This window comes from Salvelinus alpinus, chromosome 8 (genome assembly GCF_045679555.1).
Source record: "Salvelinus alpinus chromosome 8, SLU_Salpinus.1, whole genome shotgun sequence".
Classification (NCBI taxonomy): domain Eukaryota; kingdom Metazoa; phylum Chordata; class Actinopteri; order Salmoniformes; family Salmonidae; genus Salvelinus; species Salvelinus alpinus.
The window spans coordinates 46,690,901-46,713,292 of record NC_092093.1 but is presented as its reverse complement, the minus strand read 5'-3'; the positions used below and the strand labels follow the sequence as shown (position 1 = coordinate 46,713,292).

Below are 22,392 nucleotides of genomic sequence, written 5' to 3'. Positions count from 1 at the left end.
ACAACACACACCCCAATCACCTCATCTGTCACCTATGATCTGGCGCAATATTACACAGTGCATTTTCACACATTTTGATACGTTACAGCATTATTCTAAAATGTATTAAATTGTTTTTTTCCCTCATCAATCTAGACACAATACCCCATAATGACAAAACAAAAACAGGTTTTAGAACATTTTGCAAATGTATAAACAATAAACTGAAATATCACATTTACGTAAGTATTCAGACCCTTTACTCAGCACTTTGTTGAAGCACGTTTGTCAGTGATTACAGCCTCGAGTCTTCTTGGGTATGACGCTACAAGCTTGGCACAGCTGTGCCATGCCTCTCCTGTGAGGATCCAGAGATGAGGACAGTGGATCAGCGTCTACAGGGGGGGGGGTTGATGTGGGGGGGTTTATGACACCTCACGTCGATCGTACATTGCAGCAGACGACTCCTGTCTGGTGTCTAGTATGGGTGAATGGAATATCTCTGTGTTACAGAAGAGTTTGCCGCCTAAAACTTCAACATCAAACAATGAACGCTGGGACAATATATTTCAACATCCGAATGTTGGGAATGATGAGAGATAGAATACGGAAAATGAACGTCTATTTTGTGATGTCATTAAAATTGGTATAAAGACATTATAACGAAAACATTGCAACTTGGAGAGCTTTTACACTGTGTATATCAGGTTTACATCCTTTACGTTGTGTAGAAAATATCAAGGATAAAGAGAATATTTTTGTGACGATAGGATTGTGATTTTAGTTCTCAAACGGGAGCCTAGTTATTATGATAACTTGTCTCATAACTAGCCATGTCCCAGGTAGCATGTCAGCATATACCCGAGGGTATAAAAGATTGTGTTAATAATTAACATGGGAGACTCAACGGACCACATTAGTCATGACCGTGGAACTCAACACGAGGTTGAAGAAGACAAAGGAACCTCTAACAATCAATGCTGAGGTTGAGTAGCTGTCCTAAGTACTGTATCTAAGAACGTTAATTTAAGTAGGACAATCCGGTTATTCTCTCCAAATCATCGTCAGCTACACTGCTCTCATCACAACTCTGGGATCATCGACACGGCGGATCAGCCGTCCTCAGGAGACCACTCTGAGGATCATCGACACGGCGGATTAGCCGTCCTCAGGAGACCACTCTGAGGATCATCAACACGGCTGATTATCCGTCCTCAGGAGACCACTCTGAGGATCATCGACAAGGCTGATTAGCGGTCCTCAGGAGACCCCTCTGAGGATCATCAACACGGCTGATTATCCGTCCTCAGGAGACCACTCTGAGGATCATCAACACGGCTGATTATCCGTCCTCAGGAGACCACTCTGAGGATCATCAACAAGGCTGATTAGTCGTCCTCAGGAGACCACTCTGAGGATCATCAACAAGGCTGATTAGCCGTCCTCAGGAGACCACTCTGAGGATCATCAACACGGCTGATTAGCCGTCCTCAGGAGACCACTCTGAGGATCATCAACACGGCTGATTAGCCGTCCTCAGGAGACCACTCTGAGGATCATCAACACAGCTGATTAGCCGTCCTCAGGAGACCACTCTGAGGATCATCAACACGGCTGATTAGCCGTCCTCAGGAGACCACTCTTCCAGAACGAGTGCAAGAAAACAGACAACTAAGAAGATGGATGGACATTGTCACCTCTTGTGGACAACCAGAGACTTACACCTGAGAATGAAGGAGAAGGACATCTGAAGAAGATCGAACCCTTCTCACAAAGCGGAACCCTTTCCAGGAAAACCTAGGCCCAACAGAGATACCAGACCTTCAACACGTAAATACATGCATTACTTCTTACCCAAAGAGCGGCAGTTCGGGGCAAGGTATTAGGGTTATTGCGAGTCCCAAATGTATCCAAGTGTTGTTTCTCTCTCCATCTTGTGTAACAAGTGTCATATTGTGTAATTCCGCTAGGGACCTGTTGTCACAGAATTATGTTTCTAATCAATAACCTATCTGTTTGTGTGTGTGTATCCTGTGTTATCATTTAGTTAGTTAGTAAATAAATAATCAAATCCATTTGTGTGGTAAGGAACTATTAGTAAGACTCGGGTTTGTGCAGATTCATGAAGTCTGCGACGTTCAGAATGGTACCAATCGTTGTTTGAAGGGGGCGCGGCTCTGTTGTGACCTGCAGTGTGTGTGACGTTTGGTGTGGCGTTATCTTATGTTTTTAATGATATGTTTTTAATTTGTACACTTAGTGGCGTTATTTTATGTTTTTAATTTGTACACTTAGTGGCGTTATTCTTAATTTGTACACTTAGTTTACAAACATTCTGCCAACCATGGATTTCCAGTGGTGGGGTGTTGGACTGATCTTGTTGATCGTGTACATACCCGCTACGAACGGACTAAATAATGAAAACGCTGCTGGCAGCGGAATCCAATACAGCAGGGAGTTTTTACTACAATGCAACTCAAATACGAACGCGATGGATATCCCAATGGCCCATCTAATACCTGATTGTCTGCGAGTGGATTACAAACCCAAATGCAAACGTGGAAAACGCGGGGGAATCAGACAACGACTTAAAAAAATGAAGAACAAACTTCCCTTACCCACCACCTTGCTGATTAATGCCCAGTCACTGAGGGGGAAAGCGGATGAGTTGTCAGCGAATCTGCGCTTCCAACACGAATACCGGGAGGCCTGTTTGCTGGCATTTACTGAGACTTGGCTGGATGACAGAGTCCCGGACAGAGAAGTGGAGCCGGCCGGCTTCACCCTGGTCAGAGCGGACCGCGATCTGACAGTCACAGGGAAACTTCACGGCGGGGGCGTCTGCCTGCTTGTCAGGGACCAGTGGTGTAAATCGATCCTGGTAAGAGAGCGACTCTGTACCCCCGACATTGAACTGCTTTCTGTGTCACTGCGACCTTACTATCTGCCCCGTGAGTTCCCCCAATTGTTTGTTACCGTTGTGTACATTCAACCAAAAGCTAATATAACAAAGGCATCAGAGATTATTTATAATCTGTCACAGAAACTGGAATCCATCTCCCCCGACGCACCCAAATTTATTTTAGGGGATTTTAACAACTGTACCTTGCGCAAAGTTTTGCGCACATACCATCAGTATGTGAAATGTCACACTAGGAAAAATAGGACTCTTGATTTGTGCTATGGGACAATACCAAAGGCGTTCTCTGCCACCACTAGACCTCCTCTGGGGACATCAGACCACAATGTGGTCTACCTCAGGCCAACTTACTGTCGCCTCCTGGAGAGGGAGAAACCCACAGTTAAAACTGTCCAGATCTGGAATGACAACAGTATCACTTGTCTCCAGGGGTGTTTTGACTGTACAATGTGGGAGGTATTTGAGGACAGCAGCTCTGATCTGGATGAACTCACAGAGGTTATTTCAGACTATGTAAACTTCTGTGTTGAGTCAGTTGTGCCTACTAAGACCTGTAAAATCTTCCCTAACAACAAGCCTTGGGTATCAAAACATCTAAAATCACTACTTGATAGGAAGAAGGCAGTTTATGCTGGGGGTGATAGACAGGCTTTAAGAGATGTACAACGTGAGATAAAAAGACAGATACTGGTGGACAAGGAGGCATACAAGCAAAGGGTGGAGAGGACCCTCTCCTCAGGAAACGCAAGGGTGGCCTGGCAAGGGATTAAATCCATGGCTAGCGCCCCCCATATAGGCAGGGGAAAAACCAGTGCTGACCCTGGGGGATATGAGGGCCAGAACATGGCTAATGAACTGAATGTTTTCTTCTCAAGATTTGAATCAGACAACTTCGTGTCGGAGGTAAAACAAATGGAAGCATCATTACAAATGTTTGAGAGAGTTGTTGTTCAACAGTCTGATGTTCTAAAGTTGTTCAGGGGATGTAACGCATACAAAAGCCCAGGCCCAGACAAAATAAGTGGGCATGTGTTAAAACACTGTGCTGAACAACTGGCTGGTGTTTTTACAGACATTTTCCAATCCTCACTCAACCAGCAACACGTTCCAGTATTGTGGAAAAAATCTATAATTATACCAATTCCTAAAGTATCGAATCCCTCTGTGCTGAATGACTATCGCCCTGTCGCTTTGACATCCTTAGTTATGAAATGCCTTGAGAAAATTGTGAAAAGTCATATTCTCAGTGTCACCCAGAAGCTCCTCGACCCATTTCAGTTTGCCTATCAGACCAGCAGAGGAGTTGATGATGCCATTCTTACCCTCCTTAACATGGTCTATAGACATCTAGAAGGTACCAAATCCCATGTCAGGGTTCTGTTTGTTGACTTTTCTTCTGCCTTCAACACAATCCAGCCCTACATTCTGGCACAGAGACTCATTCGGGACTTTTCCTTAGATGGGGGGCTGGTTTTGTGGCTGTTGGACTTCCTGAGCCAACGCTCACAGCGAGTCAAAATAGGTCCCCATGTGTCGGATATACGCAACACCAATACAGGCTCTCCTCAGGGATGTGTTTTGTCCCCACTTCTGTACATCTTGTACACTAATAGTTGTACTAGTTCCCATACTGACAGACACCTCGTTAAGTTCGCTGATGACACTGCCTTGATCAGCCTGTTGCATGATGACGAGGAACATCATGGCCCGGTCCTAGATGACTTTGTAGAGTGGTGTGAAGAATCACACTTGGTCCTCAATACCAACAAGACCAAAGAGATGTGCATAGACTTCAGGAAGCGTACAACACCTACCTCTGCAACATCTATCAGAGGTCAGAACATAGAAATTGTAGAGGAATATAAATATCTGGGTGTCTTTTTGGACAGTAAGCTTCAGTGGAGTAAATGTACAGACCAGATCTACAAAAAGAGCCAACAGAGACTGTACTTTCTAAAAAAGTTGGGTTCTTTTAATATAGACTGTACTATATTGACTCTGTTTTACAAATCCTTTATTGAGAGTATTTTAACTTTTTGTATTGTTTGTTGGTTTGGCAATGCCACTGTCAGTCAGAGAAACATGCTGAGAAGGATTATTACCACCGCAAGCAAGGTACTTGGAGTCAAACAGACAGGCCTGGATGAGATTTTTAAGGTCAGGGCCCTCCGTAAGGCTCACAAAATCATTTTAGACCCAAGTCACCCCCTGTACCTGGACTTTGAATTACTCCCCTCTGGGCGCAGGTATAGGGCACCCCTCAGCAGGAAAAATAGAACGAGACAATCATTTGTGCCAGGTGTGATATCCCTCTTAAATAGCTCGGGCAAATGTTCCCATTGACCCCGTAAGGCCAGCAGGCTAGTCTTTGTTTTAAATGTTTTAAATGTTTTATTTCTTATTTCTTACTATTATTATTTTTTTTATTGGTGCGTGACTGTTATTGAAAGTTGTATTGTCAATCTTGTTTTGTATTTAACGCCACTTTAAATGTGTACATAACACTGCAACAAAATTTCCCCATGGGGACAATAAAGTAAGTAAGTAAGTAAGTAAGACTGATATGAGGAAATTATTAATTATCAAATCAAATGTTATTAGTAACATGCGCCGAATACAACAAGTGTAGACCTGACAGTGAAATGCTGAATACAACAGGTGTAGACCTTACAGTGAAATGCTGAATACAACAGGTGTAGTAGACCTTACAGTGAAATGCTGAATACAACAGGTGTAGTAGACCTTACAGTGAAATGCTTACTTACGAGCCTCTAACCAACAATGCAGTTAAAAAAAAATATGGATAAGAATAAGAAATAAAAGTAACAAGTAATTAAAGAGCAACAGTAAAAAAACAAAAGCAAAACTATTGGGGTACCGGTACAGAGTCGATGTGCGGGGGCACCGGTTAGTTGAGGTAATATGTACATGTAGGTAGAGTTATTAAAGTGACTTTTCATAGATGAAAACAACGGAGAGTAGCGGCGGTGTAAAAGAGGGGAGATGAAAATAGTCTGGGTAGCCATTTGATTAGGTGTTCAGGAGTCTTATGGCTTGGGGGTAGAAGCTGTTTAGAAGCCTCTTGGACCTAGACTTGGCACTCCGGTACCGCTTGCCGTGCGGTAGCAGAGAGAACAGTCTATGACTAGGGTGGCTGGAGTCTGACAATTTTTAGGACATTCTTCTGACACAGCCTGGTATAGAGGTCCTGGATGGCAGGAAGCTTGGCCCCAGTGATGCACTATGGTGTTGAACGCTGAGCTGTAGTCAATGAATAGCATTCTCACATAGGTGTTCCTTTTGTCCAGGTGTGAAACGGCAGTGTTGAGTGCAATAAAGATCGCATCATCTGTGGATCTGTTGGTGCGGTATGCAAATTAGGGTGGGTCTAGGGTTTCTAGGATAGTGGTCTTGGGCACAGGCACTATGGTTTTCTGCTTAAAACATGTTGGTATTACAGACTAAGATAGGGAGAGGTTGAAAATATCACTGAAGACACTTGCCAGTTGGTCAGCGCATGCTCTGAGTACAAGCCCTGGTAATTCGTCTGGCCCTGAGGCCTTGTGAATGTTGACTTGTTTAAAGGTCTTACTCACATCGGCTACGGAGATCGTGATCACACAGTCGCCGGAACACCTGATGCTCTCAAGCATGTTTCAGTGTTACTTGCCTCGAAGCGAGCATAGAAGTAGTTTAGCTCGTCTGGTAGGCTCGTGTCACTGGGCAGCTCTAGGCTATGCTTCCCTTTGTAGTCTGTAATAGTTTGCAAGCCCTCCCACATCTGACGAGCGTCAGAGCCGGTGTAGTACGATTCGATCTTAGTCCTGTATTGACGCTTTGCCTGTTTGATGGTTCGTCGGAGGGCATAGCAGGATTTCTTATAAGCTTCTGGGTTAGAGTCCCGCTCCTTGAAAGCGACAGCTAATGTCGCGTTGGTAGGATATACGTGCAAATTAGTCACTCGTCGGCGGATCCTCACAAGCCACCCTGATCTCCTTCCGCGAAACCTCTTCTGTCTCTTTCTCCTGCAAATGACGGGGATGAGCGCCTGTTCGGGTGTCTGGAGTAAATCCCTCTCGTCCGACTCATTAAAGAAAACTTCTTCATCCAGTTCAAAGTGAGTAACTTTTCAGTCATAAGAGACGGTAGCAGCAACATTATGTACAAAATAAGTTACAAACAATGTGGGAAAAAAACAACTAAATATCACGGTTGGTTAACAGCCCATAAAACGGCAGCTATGCCTCCGGACACGGAGGTGGATGTTTTGGTCTCAACAGACAACAGACGGTTTAGTCTCAACAGACGGTTTAGTCTCAACAGACAACAGACGGTTTAGTCTCAACAGACAACAGACGGTTTAGTCTCAACAGACGGTTTAGTCTCAACAGACAACAGACGGTTTAGTCTCAACAGACAACAGACGGTTTAGTCTCAACAGACAACAGATGTTTTGGTCTCAACAGACAACAGATGTTTTGGTCTCAACAGACAACAGACGGTTTAGTCTCAACAGACAACAGACGGTTTAGTCTCAACAGACAACAGACGGTTTAGTCTCAACAGACAACAGATGTTTTGGTCTCAACAGACAATTTAGTCTCAACAGACAACAGACGGTTTAGTCTCAACAGACAACAGACGGTTTAGTCTCAACAGACGGTTGAAACAGACGGTTTAGTCTCAACAGACGGTTTAGTCTCAACAGACAACAGATGGGTTTAGTCTCAACAGACGGTTTAGTCTCAACAGATGGTTTGGTCTCAACAGACGGTTTAGTCTCAACAGACAACGGGTGGTTTTAGTCTCAACAGACAACAGACGTTTTAGTCTCAACAGACAACAGACGGTTTAGTCTCAACAGACAACAGACGGTTTAGTCTCAACAGACGGTTGAAACAGACGGTTTAGTCTCAACAGACGGTTTAGTCTCAACAGACAATAGATGTTTTGGTCTCAACAGACAACAGACGGTTTAGTCTCAACAGACAACAGATGTTTTAGTCTCAACAGACAACAGACGTTTTAGTCTCAACAGACAACAGACGGTTTAGTCTCGACAGACAACAGACGTTTTAGTCTCAACAGACAACAGACGGTTTAGTCTCAACAGACAACAGACGGTTTAGTCTCAACAGACAACAGATGTTTTAGTCTCAACAGACAACAGACGGTTTAGTCTCAACAGACAACAGACGGTTTAGTCTCAACAGACAACAGACGGTTTAGTCTCAACAGACAACAGACTGTTTAGTCTCAACAGACAACAGACGGTTTAGTCTCAACAGACAACAGACGGTTTAGTCTCAACAGACAACAGACGGTTTAGTCTCAACAGACAACAGACGGTTTAGTCTCAACAGACAACAGACGGTTTAGTCTCAACAGACAACAGACGGTTTAGTCTCAACAGACAACAGACTGTTTAGTCTCAACAGACAACAGACGGTTTAGTCTCAACAGACAACAGACGGTTTAGTCTCAACAGACAACAGACGGTTTAGTCTCAACAGACGGTTTAGTCTCAACAGACAACAGACGGTTTAGTCTCAACAGACAACAGACGGTTTAGTCTCAACAGACAACGGACGTTTTAGTCTCAACAGACAACATACGGTTTAGTCTCAACAGACAACAGACGGTTTAGTCTCAACAGACAACGGACGTTTTAGTCTCAACAGACAACGGACGTTTTAGTCTCAACAGACAACAGACGGTTTAGTCTCAACAGACAACAGACGGTTTAGTCTCAACAGACGGTTTAGGTCTCAACAGACTGTTTAGGTCTCAACAGACGGTTTAGGTCTCAACAGACGGTTTAGTCTCAACAGACGGTTTAGGTCTCAACAGACGGTTTTAGTCTCAACAGACGTTTAGGTCTCAACAGACGTTTTAGTCTCAACAGACGGTTTAGGTCTCAACAGACGGTTTAGGTCTCAACAGACGTTTTAGTCTCAACAGACGGTTTAGGTCTCAACAGACGGTTTAGGTCTCAACAGACGGTTTAGGTCTCAACAGACGGTTTAGGTCTCAACAGACGGTTTAGGTCTCAACAGACGTTTAGGTCTCAACAGACGTTTTAGTCTCAACAGACGGTTTAGGTCTCAACAGACGGTTTAGGTCTCAACAGACGGTTTTAGTCTCAACAGACGGTTTAGGTCTCAACAGACGGTTTAGGTCTCAACAGACGTTTTAGGTCTCAACAGACGGTTTAGGTCTCAACAGACGGTTTAGGTCTCAACAGACGGTTTAGGTCTCAACAGACGGTTTAGGTCTCAACAGACGGTTTAGGTCTCAACAGACGGTTTTAGTCTCAACAAACAACAGACGGTTTAGTCTCAACAAACAACAGACGGTTTAGTCTCAACAGACAACGGACGTTTTAGTCTCAACAGACAACAGACGGTTTAGTCTCAACAGTCTCAACAGACAACAGACGTTTTGGTCTCAACAGACGGTTTAGTCTCAACAGACGGTTTAGTCTCAACAGACGGTTTAGTCTCAACAGACGGTTTAGTCTCAACAGATGTTTTAGTCTCAACAGACAACAGATGTTTTAGTCTCAACAGACAGCAGATGGTTTAGTCTCAACAGACAACAGACGGTTTAGTCTCAACAGACAACATATGTTTTAGTCTCAACAGACAACAGATGGTTTAGTCTCAACAGACAACAGACGGTTTAGTCTCAACAGACAACAGACGGTTTAGTCTCAACAGACAACAGACGGTTTAGTCTCAACAGACGGTTTAGTCTCAACGGACAACGAATGGTTGAGTCTCATAGCAAAGGGTCTGAATACTTACGTAAATAAGGTATATGTCTTTTAATTTTTAATAAATTAGCAAACATTTCTAAAAACCTGTTTTCACTTCGTCATTGTGAGATTGTGTGTAGATTGAGGAAAACAATTAATTTAATCCATTTTATAATAAGGCTGAAACGTAACAACAGGTGGAAAAAGTCCAGGGTCTGAATACTTTCCGAATGCTCTGTATATTACCTCCAAAATAACTTGTAACGTTACTGTATTTTAGCTAACAATTATTACATAAATCTATTTATAGGTTTGGCTAAACTTCCAGAATTACAAGCTAGCTAGCTAGTTACCTTGGAGGTTTATCTGCCAAACTATTTTATATGAACCAACACACTGAACATCTTACCTGTACTGCATCAAAGCTGTCAACTTCAGAGTTACGATGCTTCGCTGATGACCTCTGATGACCTGAACAAAAGAAAACAGAGGAACCCTTTTGTCAACAATGATGTTATTTTCATTGGAGATATATTGTGAGTGGTTTAACAGTCTTCAGGGCCCATCTAATCATCCCATATCAGAACATAATTATAATTAGGCATAATGAACCATTCACAACCAGATCAGAACATTTTATTAGATGCTTCACAGCCCTGGATGGTTTAGTGTCAACAGCCCTGGATGGTTTAGTGTCAACAGTCCTGGATGGTTTAGTGTCAACAGTCCTGGATGGTTTAGTGTCAACAGTCCTGGATGGTTTAGTGTCAACAGCCCTGGATGGTTTAGTGTCAACAGTCCTGGATGGTTTAGTGTCAACAGCCCTGGATGGTTTTAGTGTCAACAGCCCTGGGTGGTTTAGTGTCAACAGCCCTGGGTGGTTTAGTGTCAACAGCCCTGGATGGTTTAGTGTCAACAGTCGTCAGATGGTTTAGTGTCAACAGCCCTGGATGGTTTAGTGTCAACAGCCCTGGATGGTTTAGTGTCAACAGCCCTGAATGGTTTAGTGTCAACAGTCGTCAGATGGTTTAGTGTCAACAGCCCTGGATGGTTTAGTGTCAACAGCCCTGGATGGTTTAGTGTCAACAGCCCTGGATGGTTTAGTGTCAACAGCCCTGGATGGTTTAGTGTCAACAGCCCTGGATGGTTTAGTGTCAACAGCCCTGGATGGTTTAGTGTCAACAGCCCGGGATGGTTTAGTGTCAACAGTCGTCAGAGGGTTTAGTGTCAACAGCCCTGGATGGTTTAGTGTCAACAGCCCTGGATGGTTTAGTGTCAACAGCCCTGGATGGTTTAGTGTCAACAGCCTTGGATGGTTTAGTGTCAACAGCCCGGGATGGTTTAGTGTCAACAGTCGTCAGATGGTTTAGTGTCAACAGCCTGGATGGTTTAGTGTCAACAGCCCTGGGTGGTTTAGTGTCAACAGCCCTGGATGGTTTAGTGTCAACAGCCCTGGATGGTTTAGTGTCAACAGCCCTGGATGGTTTAGTGTCAACAGCCCTGGATGGTTTTAGTGTCAACAGCCCTGGATGGTTTTAGTGTCAACAGCCATGGATGGTTTAGTGTCAGCAGATGGTTTAGTGTCAACAGCCCTGGATGGTTTAGTGTCAACAGCCCTGGATGGTTTAGTGTCAACAGCCCTGGATGGTTTAGTGTCAACAGCCCTGGATGGTTTAGTGTCAACAGCCCTGGATGGTTTAGTGTCAACAGCCCTGGATGGTTTAGTGTCAACATCCTGGATGGTTTAGTGTCAACATCCTGGGTGGTTTAGTGTCAACAGCCCTGGATGGTTTAGTGTCAACAGCCCTGGATGGTTTAGTGTCAACAGCCCTGGATGGTTTAGTGTCAACAGCCCTGGATGGTTTAGTGTCAACAGCCCTGGATGGTTTAGTGTCAACAGCCCTGGATGGTTTAGTGTCAATAGCCCTGGGTGGTTTAGTGTCAACAGCCCTGGGTGGTTTAGTGTCAACAGCCCTGGGTGGTTTAGTGTCAACAGCCCTGGATGGTTTAGTGTCAACAGTCCCGGATGGTTTAGTGTCAACAGCCCCGGATGGTTTAGTGTCAACAGCCCCGGATGGTTTAGTGTCAACAGCCCCGGATGGTTTAGTGTCAACAGCCCCGGATGGTTTAGTGTCAACAGCCCTGGATGGTTTAGTGTCAACAGCCCCGGGTGGTTTAGTGTCAACAGCCCTGGATGGTTTAGTGTCAATAGCCCCGGATGGTTTAGTGTCAACAGCCCTGGATGGTTTAGTGTCAACAGCCCCGGGTGGTTTAGTGTCAACAGCCCTGGATGGTTTAGTGTCAATAGCCCTGGATGGTTTAGTGTCAACAGCCCCGGATGGTTTAGTGTCAACAGTCGTCAGATGGTTTAGTGTCAACAGTCGTCAGATGGTTTAGTGTCAACAGTCGTCAGATGGTTTAGTGTCAACAGTCGTCAGATGGTTTAGTGTCAACAGTCAACAGATGGTTTAGTCTCAACAGTCAACAGATGGTTTAGTCTCAACAGTCGTCAGATGGTTTAGTCTCAACAGTCGCCAGATGGTTTAGTGTCAACAGTCGTCAGATGGTTTAGTGTCAACAGTCGTCAGATGGTTTAGTGTCAACAGTCGTCAGATGGTGTAGTGTCAACAGTCGTCAGATGGTTTAGTCTCAACAGTCGTCAGATGGTTTAGTGTCAACAGTCGTCAGATGGTTTAGTGTCAACAGTCGTCAGATGGTGTAGTGTCAACAGTCCTTCCCATCTGTTGTGTGACTGACATTCACATGAGTAAATAGCGGATAAAGGTGACTATTGTTTTCAGTATTCAACACTGATCACTGCCAATAGTCAGTTTACAGTTTATCCTACAACTCCTGCTCCTCCATACAGAAGAGAATGGTTTCCTCTACACTGACGTCCGGACATTGTCTATTGTTACAACCCAGGGATGAATCCGAGAAGATGATGGCAAAGAAACAGAAGAGGGAGGAACGCAGTAGAGAGACTTCATGTTGATTGAACTCGAAGTGAGGTTACTGGTTCAAATACAAGACTATGAGGACAGGAGTCAAACCGGCTCTCAAAATTCCTTGAGTAGGTCCTCCATCAGATGGCCACCTGTAGAACCTCCACCAGATGGCCACCTGTAGAACCTCCACCAGATGGCCACATGTAGAACCTCCACCAGATGGCCACCTGTAGAACCTCCATCAGATGGCCACCTGTAGAACCTCCATCAGATGGCCACCTGTAGAACTTCCATCAGATGGCCACCTGTAGAACCTCCACCAGATGGCCACCTGTAGAACCTCCATCAGATGGCCACCTGTAGAACCTCCACCAGATGGCCACCTGTAGAACCTCCACCAGATGGCCACCTGTAGAACCTCCATCAGATGGCCACCTGTAGAACCTCCACCAGATGGCCACCTGTAGAACCTCCATCAGATGGCCACCTGTAGAACCTCCATCAGATGGCCACCTGTAGAACCTCCACCAGATGACCACCTGTAGAACATCCATCAGATGGACACCTGTAGAACCTCCACCAGATGGCCACCTGTAGAACCTCCACCAGATGGCCACCTGTAGAACTTCCACCAGATGACCACCTGTAGAACTTCCACCAGATGACCACCTGTAGAACCTCCATCAGATGGCCACCTGTAGAACCTCCATCAGATGACCACCTGTAGAACCTCCAAACGTGTACAAATTAATAAAAAATGAAAAGCTGAAATGTCTTGGGTCAATAAGTATTCAACCCCTTTGTTATGGTGAACCTAAATATGTTCAGGAGTAAAAATGTGCTTAACAAGTCACATAATAAGTTACATGGACTGACTGTACAATAATAGTGTCGGGGGATGGCCTCTGCAAGGTGTTGAAAGCGTTCCACAGGGATGCTGGTCCAGGTTGACTCCAACAGTTGTGTCAAGTTGGCTGGATGTCCTTTGGGTGGTGGATCATTCTTGATACAAACGGGAAACTGTTGAGCGTGAAAACCCCAGCAGCGTTGCAGTTCTTGATACAAACCGGTGCGCCTGGCACCTACTACCATACCCCGTTCAAAGGCACTTAAATGTTTTGTCTTGCCCGTTCACCCTCTGAATGGCGCACATACACAATCCATGTCTCAATTGTCTCAAGGCTTAACAATCCATCTTTAACCTGTCTCCTCCCCTTCATCTACACTGATTGAAGTGGATTTAACAAGTGACACCAATAAGGGAACATTCAGCTGGTCAGTCTACGTCATGGAAAGAGCTGTTGTTCTTAATGTTTTGAACACACGGTGTATGTTTCATGAACAGAAGATTTAAGCAAACATCTGTGACTCACGTGACTGGTTAACGGCAGTGATGGCCGTGCGAAATTTGCATAAAGTAGAGCAGGGCTCAACGTTTTCTACCGCTCCACTAGCAGGCTACTCGCCGCTCGCCTTCCCTACCAACGGGACATTAAAAACTGTAACATCTTATGCTTCACAGAGTCGTGGCTGAACGACGACAATATCAACATACAGCTGGCTGGTTATACGATGTACCGGCAGGATAGAACAGCAGCGTCTGGTAAGACGCGGTCTATGTATATTTGTAAACAACAGCTGGTGCATGATATCTAAGGAAGTCTCGAGCTATTGCTCGCCTGAGGTTGAGTATCTCATGATAAGCTGCAGACCACATTACCTACCGAGAGAGTTTTCATCAATATTCTTTGAAGCTGTTTACATACTACCACAGTCAGAGGCTGACAGCATTGAATGAGCTGTATTCCACCATAAGCAAACAAGAAAACGCTTACCCAGAGGCGGCGCTCCTAGTAGCCGGGGACTTTAAGGCAGGGAAACTTAAATCAGTTTTACCAAATTTCTACCGTCATGTTAATTGTGCAACCAGAGGGAAAAGACCTCTGGATCACCTTTACTCCACACACAGAGACACGTACAAAGCTCTCCCTCGCCCTCCATTTGGCAAATCTGACCATAATTCTATCCTCCTGATTCCTGCTTACAAGCAAAAATTAAAGCAGGAAGCACCAGTGACTCGATCAATAAAAAAGTGGTCAGATGAATCAGATGCTAAGCTATAAGATTGTTTTGCTATCACAGACTGGAATATGTTCCGGGATTCCTCCAATGGCATTGAGGAGTACATCACATCTGTCATTGGCTTCATCAATAAGTGCATCGATGATGTCATCCCCACAGTGACCGTACGTACATACCCCAACCAGAAGCCAAGGATTACAGGCAGCATCCGCACTGAGCTAAAGGCTAGAGCTGCCGCTTTCAAGGAGCGGGACTCTAACCCGGAAGCTTATAAGAAATCCCACTATGAAATACGACGAACCAAAACAGGACTAAGATCGAGTCATACAACACCATATAATATATATATATAATATAATATAATGTTTTAAGCAGACAACCATAGTACCTGTGCCCAAGACCTGCCTAAATGACTACCGACCTGTAGCACTCATGTCTGTAGCCATGAAGTGCTTTGAAAGGTTGGTAATGGCTCACATCAACACCATTATCCCAGAAACTCTAGACCCACTCCAATTTGCATACCGCCCCAACAGATCCACAGATGATGCAATCTCTATTGCACTCCACACTGCCCTTTCCCACCTGGACAAAACGAACACCTATGTGTGAATGCTGTTGATTACAGATCAGCGTTCAACACCATAGTGACCACAAAGCTCATCAATAAGCTAAGGACCCTGGGACAAACACCTCCCTCTGCAACCAGATCCTGGACTTCCTTACGGGCCGCCCCCAGGTGGTAAGGGTAGGTAACAACACATCCGCCACACTGATCCTCAACACTGGAGCTCCCCAGGGGTGCGTGCTCAGTCCCTCCTGTACTCCCTGTTCACTCATGACTGCACGGCCAGGCACGACTCCAACACCATCATTACATTTGCCGATGACACAACAGTGGTAGGCCTGATCACCAACAACAACGAGACAGCCTATAGGGAAGGAGGTCAGAGACCTGGCCATGTGGTGCCAGGACAACAACCTCTCCTTCAATGTGTTCAAGACAAAGGAGATGATTGTGGATTACAGGAAAAAGAGGACCGAGCACGCCCCCATTCTCATCGACGGGGCTGCAGTGGAGCAGGTTGAGAGCTTCAAGTTTCTTGCTGTCCACATACACCAACAAAATAACATAGTCCAAGCACACCATGACAGTCGTGAAGCGGGCACGACAAAACCTATTTCCCCTCAGGAGACTGAAAAGATTTGGCATGGGTCCTCAGGTCCTCAAAAGGTTCTACAGCTGCACCATCGAGAGCATCCTGACTGGTTGCATCACTGCCTGGTATGGCAACTTCTCGGCCTCCGAACCGCAAAGCACTACAGAGGATAGTGCGAACGGCCCAGTACATCTGCCATCCAGGACCTCGACACCAGGCGGTGTCAGAGGAAGGCCCTAAAAATTGTCAAAGACTCCAGCCACCCTAGTCATAGACTGTTCTCTCTGCTACCGCACGGCAAGCGGTACCGGAGCACCAAGTCTAGGTCCAAGAGGCTTCTAAACAGCTTCTACTCCCAAGCCATAAGACTCCTGAACATCTAGTCAAATGGCTACCTAGACTATTCACATTGCCCCTCCCCTCACCACTGCCACTCTCTGTTGTCATCTATGCATAGTCACTTTAATTAACTCTAGCTACACGTACATACTACCTCAACTAACCAGTGCACCTGCACATTGACTCTGTACCGGCACCCCCCTGTATATGTTGTTATATTTTACTGCTCCTCTTTAATTGCTTGTTACTTTTATCTCTTATTCTTATCAGCATTTCACTAAGGTCTACACCTGTTATATTCGGCGCATGTGACTAATAAAATTTGATTTGATTTATCCGCGTGCCCTCATTGAAATTGAATGGGAGCAGAACTTCTGCAGACACTGCGTCTGGGTTGCTTTTTTAGCCTGCTAGCTACTTAGCTAACTACTTATCTAGCGTTGGACACTAAACTCAGTGTGTTCAATGTTCAAGCTAGCTAACACGGCTACTTAGCGAGCTAACAAACATCTTCGGATTTGTACCTACTAAAAGGAATCTAGCTAGCTATATTATCTACACTGCATACACCTCCCAAGATGCCCTATGCTTTTTTTTCAACTAACGTTAGCTAGCTAATATATAGACCCTTTATACAGGTAACTAGCAAAATCAAGGAAAGACTGGAGTTGTCTGAGCTGTAATGGTGTGGGGTGAATTTTCCTGGTTTAGGTCCACTCTACCACTTAGATGCCAATAAATACACAGTAATTGTGAGTGATTACCTTCAACCTACGGTGAAGACTTTTTTATCCTGATGGGAGTGGTCTCTTCAAGTCGACTGCAGATATTTACTTAAATATTCAAATTAAATAAAAGATCACAGAAATGTTCAATACGCACAAACAGCTTATTTCTCTGAAATGTTGGGCACACATTTGTTTGCATCACTTGTTGGTGAGCATTTCTCCTTTGCCAAGATTATGCCACACCTGTTAGGTGGATGGATTTCAAGAAGCTGATTAAACAACATGATCCTTACACAGGTGCACCTTGTGCTGGGGACAATGTCCTCCCTTCTACTGACATACTGTTATGTTCAGCTCATAGTGTCTCCTGTTACTGTCCTCCCTTCCACTGACATACTGTTATGTTCAGCTCATAGCTGTTTTCTTTCTCTTAGCTGTTTCTCCCTCTCTCTCTCCCTTCTCCCTCTCTCTCTAATTAACGTAACCTCTGCCGGCTCTTACTGACACCTACCAATGAGCCCCCTCTCCTTCCGTTTACTGTAACCAGCATCTTCACCAACTGACAACAGACGTCTCTGGACGTTGAAAAGTAGTTTAAATTTGGTCAGTCCGTACTGGCGTTGATTTCAACGGACTGGTCTTCATTTGGCCCAAACATAGACATCTATGATTGGTTTAGATTTGGTCCGTCTGTGGACATAGACATCTATGATTGGTTTAGATTTGGTCCGTCTGTGGACATAGACGTCTATGATTGGTTTAGATTTGGTCCGTCTGTGGACATAGACGTCTATGATTGGTTTAGATTTGGTCCGTCTGTGGACATAGACGTCTATGATTGGTTTAGATTTGGTCCGCCTGTGGACATAGACGTCTATGATTGGTTTAGATTTGGTCCGTCTGTGGACATAGACGTCTATGATTCACAAGTTCGGACTATACGGTAAATTACAGTAGAGTGCAGGAGAGGACTATACGGTAAATTACAGTAGAGTGCAGGAGAGGACTATACGGTAAATTACAGTAGAGTGCAGGAGAGGACTATACGGTAAATTACAGTAGTGTACAGGAGAGAACTATACGGTAAATTACAGTAGTGTACAGGAGAGGACTATACGGTAAATTACAGTAGAGTGCAGGAGAGGACTATACGGTAAATTACAGTAGTGTACAGGAGAGGCCTATACGGTAAATTACAGTAGAGTGCAGGAGAGGACTATACGGTAAATTACAGTAGAGTGCAGGAGAGGACTATACGGTAAATTACAGTAGTGTACAGGAGAGGACTATACGGTAAATTACAGTAGAGTGCAGGAGAGGACTATACGGTAAATTACAGTAGTGTACAGGAGAGGACTATACGGTAAATTACAGTAGTGTACAGGAGAGGACTATACGGTAAATTACAGTAGAGTGCAGGAGAGGACTATACGGTAAATTACAGTAGTGTACAGGAGAGGACTATACGGTAAATTACAGGAGAGGACTACACAGTAAATTACAGTAGAGTACAGGAGAGGACTACACCAGAGGTCGACCGATTAATCGGAATGGCCGATTAAATCGGGGCCGATTTCAAGTTTTCATAACAATCGGAAATCGGTATTTTTGAGCGCCGATTTGCCGATAAAAAAAAAATATATATATATATATTTTTTTTTACACCTTTATTTAATATTTATTTAACTAGGCAAGTCAGTTAAGAACACATTCTTATTTTCAATGACGGCCTAGGAAGGGCAGAACGACAGATTTTTAATCTTGTCAGCTCGGGGGATCCAATCTTGCATTGATTACATTGCACTCCACGAAGAGCCTGCCTGTTAGCGAATGCAGTAAGCTAAGGTAAGTTGCTAGCTAGCATTAAACTTATCTTATAAAAAACAATCAATCAATGACTGTCATTGCTCCAATGTGTACTAAACCATAAACATCAATGCCTTTCTTAAAATCAATACACAAGTATATATTTTTAAACCTGCATATTTAGCTAAAAGAAATCCAGGTTAGCAGGCAATATTAACCAGGTGAAATTGTGTCATTTCTCTTGCGTTCATTGCACGCAGAGTCAGGATATATGCAACAGTTTGGGCCGCCTGGCTCTTTGCGAACAACTTTGCCAGAACTTTACGTAATTATGACAACATTGAAGGTTGTGCAATGTAACAGGAATATTTAGACTCATGGATGCCACCCGTTAGATAAAATACGTAACAGAATAAACGTTTTGTTGACTAGTCTCCTCTCCTGAGAGACCAGCCTGGTGCTGATATGACTAGGTCAATAACAACCTGACTAGTCTCCTGTTAGACCAGCCTGGTGCTGATATGACTAGGTCAATAACAACCTGACTAGTCTCCTCTCCTGAGAGACCAGCCTGGTGCTGATATGACTAGGTCAATAACAACCTGACTAGTCTCCTCTCCTGTTAGACCAGCCTGGTGCTGGTATGACTAGGTCAATAACAACCTGACTAGTCTCCTGTTAGACCAGCCTGGTGCTGATATGACTAGGTCAACAACAACCTGACTAGTCTCCTCTCCTGTTAGACCAGCCTGGTGCTGATATGACTAGGTCAATAACAACCTGACTAGTCTCCTCTCCTGTTAGACCAGCCTGGTGCTGATATGACTAGGTCAATAACAACCTGACTAGTCTCCTCTCCTGAGAGACCAGCCTGGTGCTGATATGACTAGGTCAATAACAACCTGACTAGTCTCCTCTCCTGTTAGACCAGTCTGGTGCTGATATGACTAGGTCAATAACAACCTGACTAGTCTCCTCTCCTGTTAGACCAGCCTGGTGCTGATATGACTAGGTCAATAACAACCTGACTAGTCTCCTCTCCTGTTAGACCAGCCTGGTGCTGATATGACTAGGTCAATAACAACCTGACTAATCTCCTGTTAGACCAGCCTGGTGCTGATATGACTAGGTCAATAACAACCTGACTAGTCTCCTGTTAGACCAGCCTGGTGCTGATATGACTAGGTCAACAACAACCTGACTAGTCTCCTGTTAGACCAGCCTGGTGCTGGTATGACTAGGTCAATAACAACCTGACTAGTCTCCTGAGAGACCAGCCTGTGCTGATATGACTAGGTCAATAACAACCTGACTAGTCTCCTGAGAGACCAGCCTGGTGCTGATATGACTAGGTCAATAACAACCTGACTAGTCTCCTGAGAGACCAGCCTGGTGCTGGTATGATTAGGTCAACAACAACCTGACTAGTCTCCTGAGAGACCAGCCTGGTGCTGGTATGACTAGGTCAACAACAACCTGACTAGTCTCCTGAGAGACCAGCCTGGTGCTGGTATGACTAGGTCAACAACAACCTGACTAGTCTCCTGTGAGACCAGCCTGGTGCTGGTATGACTAGGTCAATAACAACCTGACTAGTCTCCTGAGAGACCAGCCTGGTGCTGATATGACTAGGTCAATAACAACCTGACTAGTCTCCTGAGAGACCAGCCTGGTGCTGATATGACTAGGTCAATAACAACCTGACTAGTCTCCTGAGAGACCAGCCTGGTGCTGGTATGACTAGGTCAACAACAACCTGACTAGTCTCCTGAGAGACCAGCCTGGTGCTGATATGACTAGGTCAATAACAACCTGACTAGTCTCCTGAGAGACCAGCCCGGTGCTGGTATGACTAGGTCAACAACAACCTGACTAGTCTCCTGAGAGACCAGCCTGGTGCTGGTATGACTAGGTCAACAACAACCTGACTAGTCTCCTGAGAGACCAGCCTGGTGCAGGTATGACTAGGTCAACAACAACCTGACTAGTCTCCTGAGAGACCAGCCTGGTGCTGGTATGACTAGGTCAACAACAACCTGACTAGTCTCCTGAGAGACCAGCCTGGTGCTGGTATGACTAGGTCAACAACAACCTGACTAGTCTCCTGAGAGACCAGCCTGGTGCTGGTATGACTAGGTCAACAACAACCTGACTAGTCTCCTGTTAGACCAGCCTGGTGCTGGTATGACTAGGTCAATAACAACCTGACTAGTCTCCTGTTAGACCAGCCTGGTGCTGATATGACTAGGTCAACAACAACCTGACTAGTCTCCTCTCCTGTTAGACCAGCCTGGTGCTGGTATGACTAGGTCAATGACAACCTGACTAGTCTCCTCTCCTGTTAGACCAGCCTGGTGCTGATATGACTAGGTCAATAACAACCTGACTAGTCTCCTCTCCTGAGAGACCAGTCTGGTGCTGATATGACTAGGTCAATAACAACCTGACTAGTCTCCTCTCCTGTTAGACCAGTCTGGTGCTGATATGACTAGGTCAATAACAACCTGACTAGTCTCCTCTCCTGTTAGACCAGCCTGGTGCTGATATGACTAGGTCAATAACAACCTGACTAGTCTCCTCTCCTGTTAGACCAGCCTGGTGCTGATATTACTAGGTCAATAACAACCTGACTAGTCTCCTGTTAGACCAGCCTGGTGCTGATATGACTAGGTCAATAACAACCTGACTAGTCTCCTCTCCTGTTAGACCAGCCTGGTGCTGATATGACTAGGTCAACAACAACCTGACTAGTCTCCTGTTAGACCAGCCTGGTGCTGATATGACTAGGTCAACAACAACCTGACTAGTCTCCTGTTAGACCAGCCTGGTGCTGGTATGACTAGGTCAATAACAACCTGACTAGTCTCCTGAGAGACCAGCCTGTGCTGATATGACTAGGTCAATAACAACCTGACTAGTCTCCTGAGAGACCAGCCTGGTGCTGATATGACTGGGTCAATAACAACCTGACTAGTCTCCTGAGAGACCAGCCTGGTGCTGGTATGACTAGGTCAACAACAACCTGACTAGTCTCCTGAGAGACCAGCCTGGTGCTGGTATGACTAGGTCAACAACAACCTGACTAGTCTCCTGAGAGACCAGCCTGGTGCTGGTATGACTAGGTCAACAACAACCTGACTAGTCTCCTGTTAGACCAGCCTGGTGCTGGTATGACTAGGTCAATAACAACCTGACTAGTCTCCTGAGAGACCAGCCTGTGCTGATATGACTAGGTCAATAACAACCTGACTAGTCTCCTGAGAGACCAGCCTGGTGCTGATATGACTAGGTCAATAACAACCTGACTAGTCTCCTGAGAGACCAGCCTGGTGCTGGTATGACTAGGTCAACAACAACCTGACTAGTCTCCTGAGAGACCAGCCTGGTGCTGATATGACTAGGTCAATAACAACCTGACTAGTCTCCTGAGAGACCAGCCTGGTGCTGGTATGACTAGGTCAACAACAACCTGACTAGTCTCCTGAGAGACCAGCCTGGTGCTGGTATGACTAGGTCAACAACAACCTGACTAGTCTCCTGAGAGACCAGCCTGGTGCTGGTATGACTAGGTCAACAACAACCTGACTAGTCTCCTGAGAGACCAGCCTGGTGCTGGTATGACTAGGTCAACAACAACCTGACTAGTCTCCTGAGAGACCAGCCTGGTGCTGGT

The 22,392-nt window shown here is 45.1% G+C and overlaps 1 protein-coding gene across 1 annotated transcript in view; it reads right to left on the bottom strand.

Annotated features, from left to right (window-relative positions):
* Positions 1–22,392, bottom strand: part of LOC139583229 (SH2/SH3 adapter protein Nck1-like) — a 112,596-nt gene that overhangs the window by 50,484 nt on the left and 39,720 nt on the right. The window contains exon 2 of the mRNA XM_071414073.1: positions 10,066–10,127. The gene's annotated coding sequence lies outside the window, so the exon portion shown is untranslated. The remainder of the gene's footprint in view (positions 1–10,065; positions 10,128–22,392) is intronic.